The following is a 16,115-nucleotide window of genomic DNA, read 5'->3' as shown; positions in this document are numbered from 1 at the left end:
CTTGGGCTGTGAAAAACATGATCAATGAGTGTGTTTGGAGTAGGACAGAGTCTGGCTAGAGAAACAGGTAGTGGGGGCGTGGAACTAAACTCCGGAGGATGCCTCCTTCTCGATAGTTAATGGTGCTAGGTGAGTTCTGAGCAAAGGCTTCCTTAATCCTTTAATCTTCACACTTCTGAGTGCAGTGAGGGTGAAGCTGGAGGCCATTCCAGATTGTTTCAGTGGCTGTCACACAATTCAAATTGAGGGGCAAAGGAACTAGGAAGTATGGGTGTGGACTTAAAACTAGGTCCTCTAGATGGCTTTTGTGAGAAGAACCAAGGAATATTTTTAAATCCATGGGCTTTTCCTCCTAATCTTTCTGCTGCTTTCTAAGTAGATTGTTAACGTTGTGTGTGTTATCAGTCAGCATTCTGAGAACTGGCTTTCCAGCAATAAATAGCTTTCAAGGTGTCCTTTGCCTTAACTTTTTCTTTTACTAAATGGTGCAGCCCTGTCCACATTCTATCTGGGTCTTCGTCATCTGGTTGGCTGTTTTCAGCTTGGTTTGATAGTTTGCAGCAGTCAGTGGTAAACGTTCTGTTCACTCTCCTGTAATGCTGGCTGGCTGTGTTCACTGAGCCCTGTGTCACTAAGGTCCAGTTGCACTTGGGAGCAAAGAAGGGCCCCAAGGTGAGTTCTGGAAGTAAAAGTATGTATAACTCAGGACTGATGAGGCTTTTCACTGCTGGGCTTAGCTGACAAGAGCCTGGGACTTGGTGCAGCTCTCAGAGCTGAAGCCTGCCTGTGATTCTAGGCAGGCCAGTTGGCCTTCCAGGTCTTGGTTTATTCAGTAGCTAAAAGAGGGTTGGTCGGAATTATCAGTATTCAGATTATGGTCCTGGGAGCCTTGGAGTTGGACCAAACGTGCGTGCCCTGGGCGACTGGAGTGAGGTGTTTGGACTGGGAAGCACAGCTCAGTGGTAGTACATGTAACTGAAGAAAAATCACTTCATCTCAAGTTCTTAGCGCTAAGGTGCTACTGTTCTAAATATTTTCTATTTTTAAAGATAGTTCTATTTGCCTAAATCTGTCCTGGGTAGGGGGAATTTAGAGTTGCCTTGTCTATAGAGCTGCCTTATCTACTAGCTGTGTGACTAAACTTTTGAAAGCATTAAAAAAAACAAAACAAAACAAAAGTTTCTCAGTGATATTAGCACATTTTAAGGTTCTCAGTGTCGTCATGTAGCTACTGGCTGCCGTCCTGGTCAGTGCAGGTCAAGAACATTTTCCAGAATCAAGGAAAGTTTTGATTGGACAGTGCTGGCCTAGAAAGTTTTTTTTTTTCCTCCAACTGTAAAAGCTTAATTGCCTCAACTTGTAAACCTCTAAAGCATAACATGTTTGAGCTTAGTCTTCCAGAGTCCATAAACCCAGCAGCTTGGTGACAAATCATCTACTGGTTGTCTCCATGGCATACTACAAGTGAGTTCTAGTCTGCCAGTTGGGCGTGGATGATTAGTTATCAGTCTGAGAGAGGACCCTCAGAAAGGACCGGGGGATAGGAATGTGGAGCAGAGGGCCAGATGCTAAGCCCTTTTAGTTTGAGAGCCTGTTTACCATCATAAAGGTCCTTGCTGGTTTGTCCTTCGTCTCCAAATGTCAGATGTCAAATGTTACTTGGTCCTTCACCCACATGATGACTTTCTACAGATCTCAGTGTGGCCCTTCTCTTAAACCAGGTTGTGTTTTCATTCTGCTCTTTCCAGTCTACCTAAGTGTTAGGGGACATTCTTCACAGAAGGCTTTGGGGGAGAGAGAGGCCACAGTGCAGTGCCGATGTGTTCTGTTGCGGCAGGGGTGGGGGGCTCTTCATTTCCAGATGCCTGTCTTCTAATCCTGGGTGTGCTTTGTTTGAACCCTGCTATAAAGTGAGCTGGACAGCATAAAAGACACTATTGATGAGTACCTACTGGCATATTAGTGGCCTTTTTTTTCCCTATGTCATTTTTATTCTCTCTCAGCCCTGTGAGGTTAGTACAGTGATCTAGTTTGTGGATGAAGAAACGACCCAAGCAGGGGAAGCTGGTCCCAGGACGTGGGGAGGGCTGGACTGGCTCTGGACCTGAGTCAGGGCGTGCTCCTCCCTCCTCTTCTGCCCCTCCCTGCCCCCACGCTCATTGGCTGTGGCTTATTTCCTGCTCCTTTATCATTCCATCCTCATTCCGGAAACTAAACTGGGTTTTAGAGAGATTAAAACCAGTGGGGCAGGGTGGCTCACGCCTGTAATCCTAGCACTTTGGGAGGCTGAGGTGGGTGGATCACCTGAGGTCAGGAGTTCAAGACCAGCCTGGCCATGATGGTGAAACCCCACCTTAAAAGAAAAAGAAAGATTAAAACCATTTATCCCACAGATGGAGTCTATTAAGTGTTTTCAGTCATTTAGCCTCGGTACAACTCTATGAGGGAGCTATTCTTATTCCATACCACAGGACATCTTCATTGTATGGGAAACTGAAGTACAGGATCCTACTCTTAACTCTCTTGTCTCTCCAAAGCCATATTTTATCATCAGAATTATGCAACTATCAGGTGCTTTTGAAATGCCCAAGTACTGACTATGAATAAAAAAAAGCTCTGCCTGAGGGCTCAGGGAAAGGGTCTGAAAACTGAGCTGGTTGAAAAAGTCCCGAAATGCCCTGGCCCTTCAAAAGATGTCACCTGGCAGTGGCTGGCCTCCTGGTTAGAGAAGGCAGTAAGATCAGTTCAGTTACAGTCCAGCCCCCAGCCCTTCTCTGGCCCTGCCTGGGTGTGCCTTTGTGAGGTTGGGTTGGCGAGGGATCTCAAGGGGACAGTTCTGTCTTCTGTCCTTCTTGCCCCACCCCTCCCCCTTCTGTCCCTCCCAAGAAAAAGGATGGGGAGTGATTCTCACTTTCCTGAACTGCCTTGCAGGCAGACCCACACTCAGCTGTGCCTTGAGCTGTCTCTGGGAGAAAAGGCCGTGCTGCAAATAACCCCCTGCTTTGTCCTTTGACTTTGGTGTGGCTCACCTGGCCAAGCATGTGCTGGTACTATTTTTGGCAGGTGGCATCCTTTAGGAGCGCCAAGTGCATGTGGCTGCAGTGTACGGGACAAGTTCTGGTGCCAGAGCCGCTGCTGTCTCTGCTGCCACCGCCTTGTCAGGAGAGAGAGGAGAATAAAGCCACCCTAGAAGCTGCCAAGGGGTGTGTGGAGGGGGTGGTTGCTTAAGAGGTCTCCAGGGCTGCCTTTTCTATTCTGGAACTGTGGCAGGGGCCCAGCATGCCTCCTGGTGCAGGCAGGCATGTGACTGAGGCAGCCCAGGGAGCTAGGGGTCAGGACTGCTGCCTGGGGAGTGAGGACCCCTTGTTGCCCCAGCAGCCAGTTTCTCAGGAAATCACATAACCTCATTAAAAAAATATATATATTTATTTAATTTTTTAGAGGCGAGGTCTTGCTTTGTCATCCACGCTAGAGTACTGTGGCACGATCATCATGCTCATTGGCTGTTGCCTCAGCCTCCCAAATAGCTGGGACTATAGGCACACATCATCATACCTGGCTAATTTAAATTTTTTTTTTTTTTTTTTTGTAGAGATGGAGTCTCACCAACTTGCCCAGATCAATCTTAAGACTCCTGGGCTCAAAGCATCATTCCATGTTGGTCTCCCAAAGTGCTGAGATTATAGGTGTGAGCCACTGTGCCTGGCCCATAACTCCATTTTCATGTGAAGTTGCCCAGCCTCAAGGCTGGCCACTACATGGACACTAAAAACTCTCTAATAATTTGGATTGGTGGGCAGTCTGGTTCCTGGTGTTCTCTGGCTTAACCCACATTGCAAACACGAAAGGAGGCATGCTGTAGAGCCCTGGTCAGAGTTCTTTACTGGGATGCCGCAGAAGCTGAAGAGAGAGGAACAAGCAGTTTGACAAGCAAGCTTGCTGGTTCCCCAGGCCACCCTTTCTTCTCTCCTTTTCAGTTCCTCCTTCCCTCTAACTTGGAGCTGCTAACTCCAGCCCATCTATCTGTTTCTGATTAAGAAAACTTCAAGCCATATAAGGCCCTCTGTTGCCTATGGTTTATGTTGGCTGGAGAGCAAGATTGTTTTGGCAATGTCTGATTCAAAGAAGTGGCAAGGGCTTATGTAGACTGTGTGTCTGCCTCCTGAGGCTGGACTGCGTTATTGGAACAGGTTCCTTTGAGGGAGCCTGAGAGTAAGGGGGGCTTACTACCCCTTACCCTTAGTGGTGATTCTCTAAGGCTAATGTGTGGTGTGGCCGCAGGCCTCCTGGCAAGTGTATTCACTGAGAACTTGAAGGTAAAAGCAAGCCGCTGTTCACCTATACAGTGTACCTGTCATGCTGCCAGCCTCAGAGGCATCCTGTTTCAGGAATCAAGTCTAGAAGCAGCTTCTCCTTGTTAATTAAGAACTAAAGCCCCTTGGCTCTTCAGGCACATCAGTTTCCCCTCTGGAAAAAGTTTGGTGGACTGCATCCCTTGGGGTCCTTGTGAGTCCAACTGGCCTTCTGCACAGTGATGTTGGAGAGCTCGCTCTCTCTCTTAGAGCCATGCTCTGACCTCATCTTCACCTCCGCTCTTGCTACCTCTTGAGTCAGCCAAGCTTGTTCCTGCCTTAGGACTTTGGCACATGTTCTTCCTGCCTGGAACTTTCTTCCCCCTCTCCTCCTGCCTCCCCCCAGATCTTGGCACAGCTCTCGAGTGTTCCAGTTCTGATGCCACCTCTTCCAAGAGGCATTCCCTCCCCATTCTCTCTGCAGCTTCCCTTCCCAAGCGCTCCATCCAGCCTTTTCTCATCTCAACCACAGCACACAGAGAAGGACTGAGTGACCGTTCCTTAACCCTCTCAGCTGGTACCCTGCTACATGCACAGGGATATCGGTAATTCACCTCGTGCAAGGGCTGCCTTAGGGCTCAATCAGTTGAGAGAGGCTGTGGTCTTTACATTTAAGTTGCTGAATCTTCTTTGCAGTGTCTTACGTATCATTTGACTTGCTACCCTTCCTTCCACCTTTGCTTCCTAAGGGCTCTCTTTCCCTTGTGTGCCCAGCAAACTTGGCTCACAGTGCATGTTAAACTCTGTTAAATAAATAGCCCTGAGAGGTCCAGCCATCTGAATTGATGCTCACTAGCCCTCAGTCAGTGCCTTGCTTCCAGAGGGGTCTGTCAATAAAGCATGCTCTCTTTGATATTACTATTATGTTAGCTGGGCAGTTGGGGGTCTCTGAAACAAAATTGGCATTGATTGTTATGGGAAAATAAAGCATTGCAAGTTTGTACATAAATGAAACTAATGCAAATTTAGGATGGTTAAGCTGCGTGGTAATAGAGCACACATTGCTACTTGTATGTAGCTTTATAATGTGTTTTCTATCAAAACATTACTTGTAGAAAGATTTGGCTTTTGACTGTGTTCAAGGCTTGAAAGTGCAGTCCTTTGCCCGCTGCCCTCCACCCCCACCAGCTTCTGTAGACAGCTGCTTTCAATTCTTCCAGCTGTCCCCACTGCCATGCACCTCTCCCTTTGTCAGTAGTAGTCTTTTTCTTTCTTCTTAAGGATTAGTTCTGATTTGTTTTTCTGCTGTGGGAGATAGGACTTAGCTTGTTCCTATGCTTTTTTCTTCCCTCATCATCCCAGTGGAGAGATAGCCCAAGTTTTGGTCAAGTTGCTATTCAGAATATACATTATTATAATGCAAACCTTGTTTATGGCTGCAAGGTTTTTAGTTTCCCATATTTCTTGTCTTCCCTGCTTTTCTCCTGATTTCCTTAGTTTCTTTTGCTTAGTTTTCTGTGTCTCTCACCAGTTCCCCGACTCCCCCAACCTCCATCCACCGCTGCTATAGAACACCTGTCATTGGCGGGAAGTGGCTCTTGTGCTCCAGGTACTGAGTACTCGCAACAGTTCCACGTTGCTCTTGGATGCATCCCTTTTCCTTGGCTCTGGTTCCCCTTCACTCTTGGAATTCTGTCCCCTTTCTCTTGTCTCTTTTCTGGATCCAGTGCCCCTGCTTTCTTGGTTTAGTCCTTTGTCTTGGGACAGGCACCTTTGAAGGCATGGATTGGGCCTGTGTGGCTGAAGTCAGCAGACAGGTAGGCCTGTGGAGCCCTCCTGCCAGGCCAGGCCAGCAGATGGGCTGGCTTCACTTTTTAGAGAAGTTATAAATCTCGGGATCTGGACTTAAGTACCAGGTAGTGGTGAAAATGGGTCCTTTTTTTTTTTTTTTTTTGGACAGGTCTTATTATTGTCTCCCAGGCTGGAGTGCAATGATGCCATCATAGCTCACTGCAGCCTTGATTTCCTGGGCTCAAATGATCCTCCCACCTCAGCCTGCTGAGTAGCTGGGACAAGAGGCATATGCTACTATGCCTGACTAATTCTTTTTTTGTTTTTGAGACGGAGTTTTGTCTTTGTTTCCCAGGCTGGAGTGCAGTGGTGCGATCTCTGCTCACCACAACCTCCGCCAGGTTCAAGTGATTCTCCTGCCTCAGCCCCCCAAGTAGCTGGGATTAACAGTCATGCACCACCGTGCCCAGCTAATTTTGTATTTTTAGTAGAGATGGGATTTCTCCATGTTGGTCAGGCTGGTCTCAAACTCCTTACCTCAGGTGATCCGCCCGCCTCAGCCTCCTAAAAGTGCTGGGATTACAGGTATGAGCCACTGTGCCTGGCCTAATTCTTTTATTTATTTATTTGTAGACATGAGGTCTCACCATGTTGCCAGGCTAGTCTTGAACTCCTGAGCTCAAGTAATCCTCCCTCTTCTCAAAGGGTTGGGATTATAGGTGTGAGCCATCATGCCTGGCTGAAGATGGGTCTTGAATGAAAGTCTATATATTGAATGGGACATCCCAACTCTCCTTGGCTCCCATAATGCTAGCATTCAGACTAAGTCCTCTCATTCCTGCCAGAAGATATTAGAACATTCTAATTTGAGGACACTGGTACCCCATTTTCTGTTCCACCTTCACCTTTAACAGGACACTTCTCTGTCCTGTGAACAAAACTTTGAGTTGGTCAGTAGCAGAGAGTGGCAGTAACAAGAGCACTGGAGAAAAGTGAGACCTGGGTGACAAGGTCTCGCTCTGTCGCCCAGGCTGGAGTGCAGTGGCACAATCTCAGCTCACTGCAACCTTGAACTCCTGGGTTCAAGCGATTCTCCCACCTCAGCCTCCTGAGTAGTTGAGACTACAAATGTGGGCCACTATGCCTGGCTAATTTTTTAAAAAAAATTTTTTTGTAGAGACAAGGTCCCACTATATTGCCTAGGCTTGTCTTGAGCTCCTGGCCTCAAGCAGTCCTCACAAAGTGTTGGGAATTACAGACGTGAGCTACCATGCTGGCCTGTTTGGGCTCCCCCCAACCCATCTTCCCCACTCCCCGCCCAGACTGAAAGGGGCTTGAGGTCAATGCCTTGCCTGATTGTGTTCCTCCATGCTTTTCCCTGTAAGTGCCAGTAATTATTTGTTGAATAGAAATTACCTTCTATGCTTTTATGTGATTTCTGGGGCAGTCGTATTTCACTGTCTGCCATTAGGAAGATCAGGGTCTTACCTCTTTTGCCCATGTGAGGTGGTGGTGTGAAGGGTCTTCTGCTGCACACCGGCATGTTTCCTGATTTCTTTATTGGCTTTTAAGTAAGCTTGTTGTCAGATTGCCATTTCATATCTTTTGGGCAGTCCTGTGCAATGTCTTCTGTGGTCGTGGGCAGGAACTCCATGTACCCAGGAAGGCATTCCTGGCGCCTGTGTTGTGACCATCTTTAGAAACCTGTTGGAATTCATTTGTAAAGCAAGATGGTTGTTGAGACCAGAGGTGAGGGGCAAGGTGGGTGTGACATAATCTTCAAGGTTTTAAAATCCACACCCTTATCCCCCGACATGAAGTGATTGGAAAGACCTTTGTAGGAGGTGCTGATGATTTTTCCTTCATGTAAAGAGGCATGTGACTTGGCCCTCCTGTGGGTTTAGCCAGCAGAGCAGGGAGGAGGCTGGGCAGTTCACCCTTACATTTCTAAGTTTTCCAGACCAGGAGTTAGTTTAACTTTTAGTTGGACTGGAGTAGCTCTTAATTTGAGGCCATGTTCAGAGATGGGATTTCTGGCTCTGGCTCGTCTTACCTGGAGCTCTTGGTAGTGGATTCAGGGTTTCCGTTTTGGCTAGAGAAGGCTTCACCAAGCAGGTACTCAGAAACTACTGGGTTAAGCTTCTGGCCTTCCTTCAGTGAATCGGGCTGGGAAAGTGTCCCATAAGTTCCTGACAGCTGCTCTTCATGGAAGGGTAGAAGCACCCCCAAAAGTTGCTGGTCTGGCTGCTCTGGCTCCCCTGGCTGCTCTGGGCCATCACAATGGAGCATGGGGGACAGTCCTGGATAGGACCTTACAGCCCCCACTGTGAGCTAATTTGGGATCTCTAGGGTACCCACATGAAGTCACAGCTTACTGTGACTTACACAGGCCCCTGAGGATGAAGGTAACAGTCCTGTGAGCACTGGGGCTGGGACCAACACCTGAGGGCATGGCTCCAGTACTGTGATTCCTGGCCCAGCCATGCTGCTGAGGGTACACAGCCCATGCCTACCATCGCCCCCACCCTTGGTGGCAGAACCGAGCACTACCGAGCAAGGTAGGTGTTGGCCACTGCAGCATTTATCCATACCTCCTGTTTGTTGAGGTCTTCTGGGAACACCCTCTAGAGCTGAGTTGTCCAGTAGGTAACTGCCAGCTGCAGGCGGAGAGTTCAAATTAAATTAACATATTGTAAAATTCAGTGCCCTAGTCACACTGGTCACATTTCAAGTATTCAGTAACTTCCCATGACTAAGTGGCTGCCAATATTGGATAGCACTCACCCTTGAGGGTCACCCAGACCTTTGCCGCTTGTGACCTGCTCTACTTTGACCATGTTGCAACTGCCACAACTATGGCTCCTGTGGCAAAGGTCAGACTCTTTTTGTCTGGCCCTACCAGCACTTCGGCTCCTAGGATTTGTTCCTGTTTTACTCTGGGACTCGCTATTCCCTCCCATGCCCAAAGGTATTAAAACCTCAGTTTGTGTCCTTGCCCCCTCCCTACCCATTGCGGCCTTTTGAGAAAGCCTTCCTGGGCTCCCTTTGCCCACTGCTCAGTGTGGCTGCTTGTGGTACAGGGGTGTGTGAGTGAGTATAAGAATTGATTCTTCCATCAGAATTGTGAGCTGCTGGTGATCAGAATCTGCTGCTTATAGCAATTTAAATATATTTAAATGTATGAACAAGGTGAATGACTGACCTGATGAGGAAATAGGTAAATGCATCTGATACAAGCCAAGAGGCACTCTTGGAATCTTGCAGAGAACTCCAGGTTTGTGATTTTCCTCCACCAAACTCCCATGGAAGGGAGTATGCCTCCGCCTGGCCATAGTCTGCTGTCCTTCTCTGAATGCAGTGGTTGAAATGCTGTGCTTTAGGTTCTGATTCCCTGCCCTTGGAAGACCCCTTCAAGGGAAAGAGTCCCTCAGCAGGAACTTAATGAGCTAGGCACTCTGGAGGGTGCAGTGTCTTGAGCAGACGCCTTCCTATTGGTGAACACCTGCGGACAGTCTTTGGCAGTGCGAACACTGGAATAATGGAAGAAATGTTCAAATTCCCATGTAAATGTTCATTCAGAACACAAAGTGGATGTGGCATCACTAATCAGACCCAAACTGGGCTTGTTGGGCACTTGGCTCCTAAGATGTTTTTATCATGGACTTTCCCATCAGTTACATGCGGCTCTTTTTTGCAGAAACTGCAGCCAAATTGGCTTAGCCACTGGGACCAACACTCTTTGTATTATTGCCAGAGATTTGTTTTTTTCTTTAGCAGAAGACTCTAGCTTACAGTTACCAGTTTGTCAGCTGAGTTGAGAGTGAGGCCATTACTTTTCTGAGGGCAGTTCTTGAGAATCTGCCGGTACCTCCCTGGAGAAAAAAGAGATCTTTTCGGAACCTGGAATGAGCAGATGAATGCTGAGGCCTGTGGCTGTAGCACGTGCCTGCCCTCAGCTCTGTGTGTCCACTTGGCAACTAGCCAGCGTGCATCTATTCCCAGGCAAATGGACCTGCTAAAAATAAGCAGGCAGCTATTTAATTCCAACAGATTCAAAATGACAGAGTGTCCTCCCCACCAACCCTAGGGCAGGGCTCTGCAGCATCCTTCTGGGAGGCTTTTCTCTGACTACAGACAGATCTGCTCTTAGTCCTGGGTTTGGGGAGAAGCCAGACTTTGATTAGCTTGTGAGTATGAAGGCTTTGGGGACTACTGTGATACCACTTAAACGCTGAGAAGTTCAGGTTTAAAAAAAAAAAAAAAAACCTCAGGGCAAAGAGAGCAACTGAAAACAGTCTGGCCCAACAAAGGAAGATAGTAGAAAAGCCTTTTAAGGTTGAAGGGGTGTGTGTCTGTGTGAGAAGGTGGCAGTATTCAGGAAAGGCTGATGTCTTTTTTTTTTTTTTTTTTTTTTTAAATGAGACAGAGTCTTGCTCTGTTGCCCAGGCAGGAGTGCAGTGGTACCATCTCAGCTCGTTACAGCCGCCACCTCCCAGGTTCAAGCGATTCTCCTGCCTTAGCCTCTCGAGTAGCTGGGACTACAAGGCACACGCCATCATGCCCGGCTAATTTTTGTATTTTTAGTAGAGATGGGATTTCTCCATGTTAGCCAGGCTGATCTCAAACTCCTGACCTCGTGATCCACCCGTCTTGGCCTCCCAAAGTGCTGGGATTACAGGCATGAGCCATCGTGCCCAGCTAGCTGATGCATTTTATACCACCTCTTGTAGGCCTATCTGACCACTTAAATTGGGCAAAATGGCATCTTACCAGTTCCCAAGAAGCCTATTTGATTGAGGCAATATTGGCTCAGGGGTGAGGGAGTGAGGGGCTCGCTGATTTCTTGACTAGTGGGAAGTGAGGGCTGGTGGAGGGGCATCTGTGAGGTGTCTCCTGGCAATGGGCACCCTTTATGAGACCCAGCCAAGGCCTGCTGATCCCGAAGGCTCTTGGCTTTGTTCTTGTTGGAAGATGGTTCATATCTCTAAGCGCAATTCCCTGGTAGCAAGGAAAAAGACATGTCTTCCACTCTGCTCTTTGGGGATCTTCTAATCTTTGTTCTCAAGTGCTGGTGAAGCGCCTCAAGCCGGGTAGTACCTGTTCCTGGAAGCAATGGTGTAGAGAAGGGCTTTATCTTGAGCCCCTCCCTGCATAGAAGCAGTGACACCTGGTTCCTGATTGCTCAGCCTTGGGTCTCTGAGTGAGGTGGGCAGAGGCTGGGAAGTGATGGGCACTGGGAATTTAGGTGGGACATTCTGGGTTCTGTGGGTTGGGTGACATGGCTTCAGGGTGGCAGTATTCAGTGCCTTCTAGGAGGCCTTCCCTGACTTGGAAATGTAGAAACTATGTTTCCTGGGCAATAATTCTTCAGTAGCTCCAGTGGACTGTAGGGGTGACCCTAAAGATGGTGGTCTGAGGGCTTAGAGCCTTAAGTCTCTGGGGAACAAGCTGGTCTGGGAGGGCTAGTGGTAGTGGTGTCCCAGTAAGCTACAGAGCAGCAGGCAGGGGTGCGTGTTGTGGCCCGTGGTGGTGATTCTGTGCATTCTGTCTGAGGATCCAGAACAGGGCAGATGAAGCACAGGGAACCTAGTGACCGGAGGCACTGGGGACTGGGTATGGGTAGCCCAGGGTACAGGACCAAAGCCACAGCAGGCAGTCCATGCTTTTAGTGTTGGCTCACTGTAGTATAGCCCCCTTATGGGATTTTAGAGGCTGGGCATGGTGGTGTGGTGTGAGACCAGCAACTACCTGCTGGAGACAGGCAGGACCCCTTGGGATCAACTTTTAGTTCTAAAGGGGTGGGGCTTCTCCCAGCCATCTTGAGAGGTGGTTGGTATTCTGGGAAGACAGCCAATTAGAATCTGTGGCCTTGGGCTCTTGATATGTAAAATAAGGAGAACTGTCCCCTGGTAGGGTGGTGGTTAGGATTCTTTTTCTTCCTCTCTACCCTATTCTATTTAATCTTTTTCCTGAGATCAGATAATTGCTAGGAGAGTCACAGCTATAAATCTGGGTGAAATGGGATTGCCTAGTTAATAAGGAATCATAATCTAAATTTACTGATGTGGCCAGGCATGTGGCTCACGCCTGTAATCCCAGCACTGTGGGAAGCTGAGACCAGTGGATCACTTTAGATCAGGAGTTCGAGACCAGCCTGGCCAACATGGTGAAACCTCGTCCCTACTAAAAAAAAAAAAAAAAAAAAAAAAAAAACCACACACAAAAATTAGCCAGGCTTGGTGGCCTGTGCCTGTAATCCCAGCTACTCAGGAGGCTGAGGTGGGAGAATCACTTGAACCTGGGAGGAGGAGGTGGCCGTAAGCCGAGATTGAGCCACGCTGTAGTTTGGGCGACAGAGTGAGACTGTCTCAAATAAATAAATTTACTGACCAGATGAAAACCTGGGTTTAGACCTCAGCTCCACTTCCTGCTGGCATGTACCCTGTTGGGTAAGACTTGATCTCTGGACAGCAGACCTTGGGCACACTCCCCTATCCAGTGCAGCCTTTCCTGTAGACACTGTCCTGTCTCAAATTGTCCTTATTCTTTTTTAATAAATTATTTTACTGGGTAGGCCCCAAAGCAGAATAGATTTAGAGAGACTTCCCTGTTTTTACTCTTTTATTTGAAAGACATTGAAAACAAAGCAAATTCAAAGCAAATCTCCCATCATTACCACTTTTTTTGGGTGTGTGCACGTTGTTTAGAGAGCAGCGATTCTTTTTTTGTTTTTTTCTGGGATGGGGTCTCACTCTGTAGCAAGTACAGTGACATGATCGGAGCGAGCACAGTGGCATGATGTCAGCTCACTGCAGCTTCCACCTCCCGGGCTTAAGTGATCCTCCGGCCTCAGCCTCTGGAGCATAGCTGGGACTAATTTTCTTTTCTTTTCTTTTTTTAAGAGACAGGGTTTCACATGTTGCCCTGGCTGGTCTCAAACTTCCGGCCTCAAGTGATTTGCAGCCCACTCCACCACCCCCAACCCCAGCCTCCCTAAGTGCTGGGATTATGGGCATGAGCCACCACACCTGGCCTCAGAACAGTGATTCTTGAACTTGACTGCACATTGTAATCACCTGGGTTTAAAAAAAAAACCCTGGTGCTGGAAGATTCTGATTCTGATTTAATGGGGCTGGGTGCTGCCTTGGTCTTGGTCTTTTAAAAGCTTACCAGATGATGCTAATGTAAAGCCAAGTTGGAGAACCATTGTGAAAGAAATTAAAAATCTTTTCTCAAAAGGGGGAAGTAAGACTCTTTATCTGTGGGTAAGAAATCCCAAGGAAATCTAAATGGTTAGAATTAGTGAGTTCAGCAAGTTGCAGGATACAAGATCAGTGTTCAGAAACTTCCCTCTCCTACAATGGAATGGCTTGTTGTGTGTCCTTCCCAGTTTTTCCATGGGATTTTGTGAACATAGACATTCCACACACATCATGGTCTGTACTTTTTTGTTTTCCATGTCGGCACATGAGATCGACTTCTTTCTGTGACACTGGTATGTACATGGATTCCACAATCCACCTAGCAGTGATTCTCCTGCTATGTTAATCCCAATTTTGTTTCAAATAATGCCTCAGTGGGCACCTTTACTTATGCAGAGGTATGGTTTAAAAAAAATTTTTTTTAAGGGACTAGCCTCACTTTGTTGCCCAGGATGGTCTCAAACTCCTGGACTCCACCGATCCTCCTGTCTCAGCCTCTCAAGGAGCTGGGGTCACAGGCATTTGGCTCAAGGACCTGGGGTCACAGGCACTTGGCTCAAGGACCTGGGGTCACAGGCATTTGGCTCAAGGACCTGGGGTCACAGGCATTTGGCTCAAGGAGCTGGGGTCACAGGCATTTGGCTCAAGGACCTGGGGTCACAGGCATTTGGCTCAAGGAGCTGGGGTCACAGGCATTTGGCTTTGTGGATTTTTCTTTGCTGTGGTTTTGTTTTTTTAATTTAAAGATTCCAAGAATGCGATTTCTGAATTGTAGGGTGTGGTTATGTGCTTTTAAGAGCTATTAATAAGGCTCTCCAGAAAGGTAATACAAACTTCCCTTCTCTTGGCCAAAATAATGCCTCTTCCCCACAGTTCTAAAATAATGGGTTCCAGATTTAATGTGGAAGAGAATTTAGGTACCTATCCCTGTATGCCTTGAGCTGTTTTAACCTTTAAGATAGTTAATATCTTTGCTTGGGCATGTGGTCTGTCGTCCCAGCACTTTGGAGGCTGGCTGGCAGATCACCTGAGGTCGGGAGTTCCAGCCTGGCCAACATGACGAAACCCAGTCTCTACTAAAAATACAAAGATTAGCTAGGTGTGGCAGCAGGCACCTATAGACCCAGCTACTCTGGAGGCTGAGGCAGGAGAATCACTTGAACCTGGAGGTGGAGGTTTCGGTGAGCTGAGATCGCGCCACTGTACTCCAGCCTGAACTACAGTGAGACTCTGTCTCAAAAAAAATGTATAGTAATACATTCCAAACAGGTGGTTGAGGATTAAGTGATACAAGGGAAAGAATCTAGCAAGGTTCTGTATTTGAATTTGAAACAATATGGTAGCATTGCCTAAGTTTCCTCCCTGAGGAATTGATACAAAGTCTTACCCCTGACCACTGCCTAGCCCTGCATTGCTGCTGCTTCAAATATCAGCAAGAAAGTTTGTTTATAGACCAAGGGATTTTCAAATGAAGGTGACCTTCTCACTACCACTCCCTCCCACTTCAGTTTGGGGGCAGAAGACACCTCCTAGTGTTCCTTCACAACTGTAAGGCCCTTCTGAATCCTCTAGGGGTCTTGTTAAAATGCAGGTCTGAGGTGAGACTGAAGTATCTGCAAGGTCCCTGGTTGATATTCAGGATCTCTGGTACATGAATCGCACTTTCAGAAGCAGGCCTAGAGTAGTGGTTCTCAGCCTTGGCTGGAAATTACAACCACTCAGGGAGCTTTTAAAAGTATCGATGCTCTGGTTCTGCCAGAAAACATTAACATAAGTCAGTTAAACCAATGTGAGTTGTAAAAACATGTACATTTGTTATTTCTAAAAGAAAACAAACCCAAATAAGGTGTAATTCAGCTTGTCAGTTAAAGGACTTTCGGTTTTAAAAAGGCATTACGTTGGCAGAGAGATTTAAAGTTTGCTGGCATAGGAAGCATTGAGTTTAGTGTTCTAGAATAAGCCTGTCATATACCTTCAATGAGCATTAACCCTGCTTTGCAAAGAACTTTATATTTCTCAGCTTATCCTTATACCAACCATCCATTAAGAGCTGTGTCCCCATCTTACAGATGAGGAAAAATTGAGTTTTCTATCCCCTTTACATGTCTGTTGCCTTCTTCTAGGCCCTTACCATTTCTCAGACCTAACTGACTTAGGTTTCTAGGTTCCTTCTGCTTGATATACTTGTCTTTTTCTTTTTCTTTGAGATGGAGTCTTGCTCTGTCGCCCAGGCTGGAGTGCAGTGATCTTGGCTCACTGCAACCTCCACCTCTCGGGTTCAAGTGATTCTCCTCCCTCAGCCTCCTGAGCAGCTGGGATTACAGGCGTCTGCCACCACCTTGATTTTTATATTTTTAGTAGAGATGGAGTTTCACCGTGTTACCCAGGCTGGTCTTGAACTCCTGACCTCAGGTGATTGGCCCACCTCGGCCTCTCAAAGTTCTCAGATTACAAACTGAGCCATTGCACCTGGCCTCTGTACACTTTTTATCCTGCTCCCAGAATTGCCTTCTAGAAACCATTTGGTGTGAATGCCTTGCAGACCTATGCTGGTTCTCTGCTGTCTACAGGATAAAGTCCAGACTACACAGTGTGGGGCCCTAGGACACCCTCACTGACCCCACGACACCATAGATGCTCCTCGGCTTACAGTGGGGTCATATCCTGGTAGACCCATTGTAAGCTGAAAATATCATCAATCGAAAATAAATACATGGAATGCATCCAACCTATGAACACCATAATTTAGCCTCACCTACTTTAAACGAGTGGAGAACACTCACATTATTCCACAGTTGGGCAGAATCACCTAGCAACACAGTTCACTCTG

At 47.3% G+C, this 16,115-nt stretch overlaps 1 protein-coding gene and 1 long non-coding RNA gene across 8 annotated transcripts in view; one reads left to right on the top strand and one right to left on the bottom strand.

Moving 5' to 3' along the window:
* Positions 1-16,115, top strand: part of AKAP1 (A-kinase anchoring protein 1) — a 36,784-nt gene that overhangs the window by 3,237 nt on the left and 17,432 nt on the right. The window contains exon 1 of one of the 6 annotated variants that reach the window (XM_078374121.1): positions 8,491-8,641. The exons of the other annotated variants lie outside the window; for them this stretch is intronic. The gene's annotated coding sequence lies outside the window, so the exon portion shown is untranslated. Of the gene's footprint in view, positions 1-8,490; positions 8,642-16,115 lie in introns of those variants that run through there. 6 annotated transcript variants of the gene reach the window in all.
* LOC144582665 (uncharacterized) lies at positions 3,030-8,352 on the bottom strand. Of its 2 annotated transcripts, XR_013535857.1 has the most exons (3): positions 8,137-8,352; positions 7,572-7,787; positions 3,030-3,154 (listed from the first exon to the last, which is right to left on the bottom strand). It is a non-coding gene; the product is annotated as an uncharacterized LOC144582665 (long non-coding RNA). The 2 variants fall into 2 exon arrangements; XR_013535856.1 differs by lacking the exon at positions 3,030-3,154 and having other exon boundaries at positions 6,811-7,787.

Source organism: Callithrix jacchus, chromosome 5 (genome assembly GCF_049354715.1).
Source record: "Callithrix jacchus isolate 240 chromosome 5, calJac240_pri, whole genome shotgun sequence".
Taxonomy (NCBI): Eukaryota; Metazoa; Chordata; class Mammalia; order Primates; family Cebidae; genus Callithrix; species Callithrix jacchus.
The sequence above is the reverse complement of the archived record's forward strand: the minus strand, read 5'-3'. Positions and strand labels throughout refer to the sequence as shown.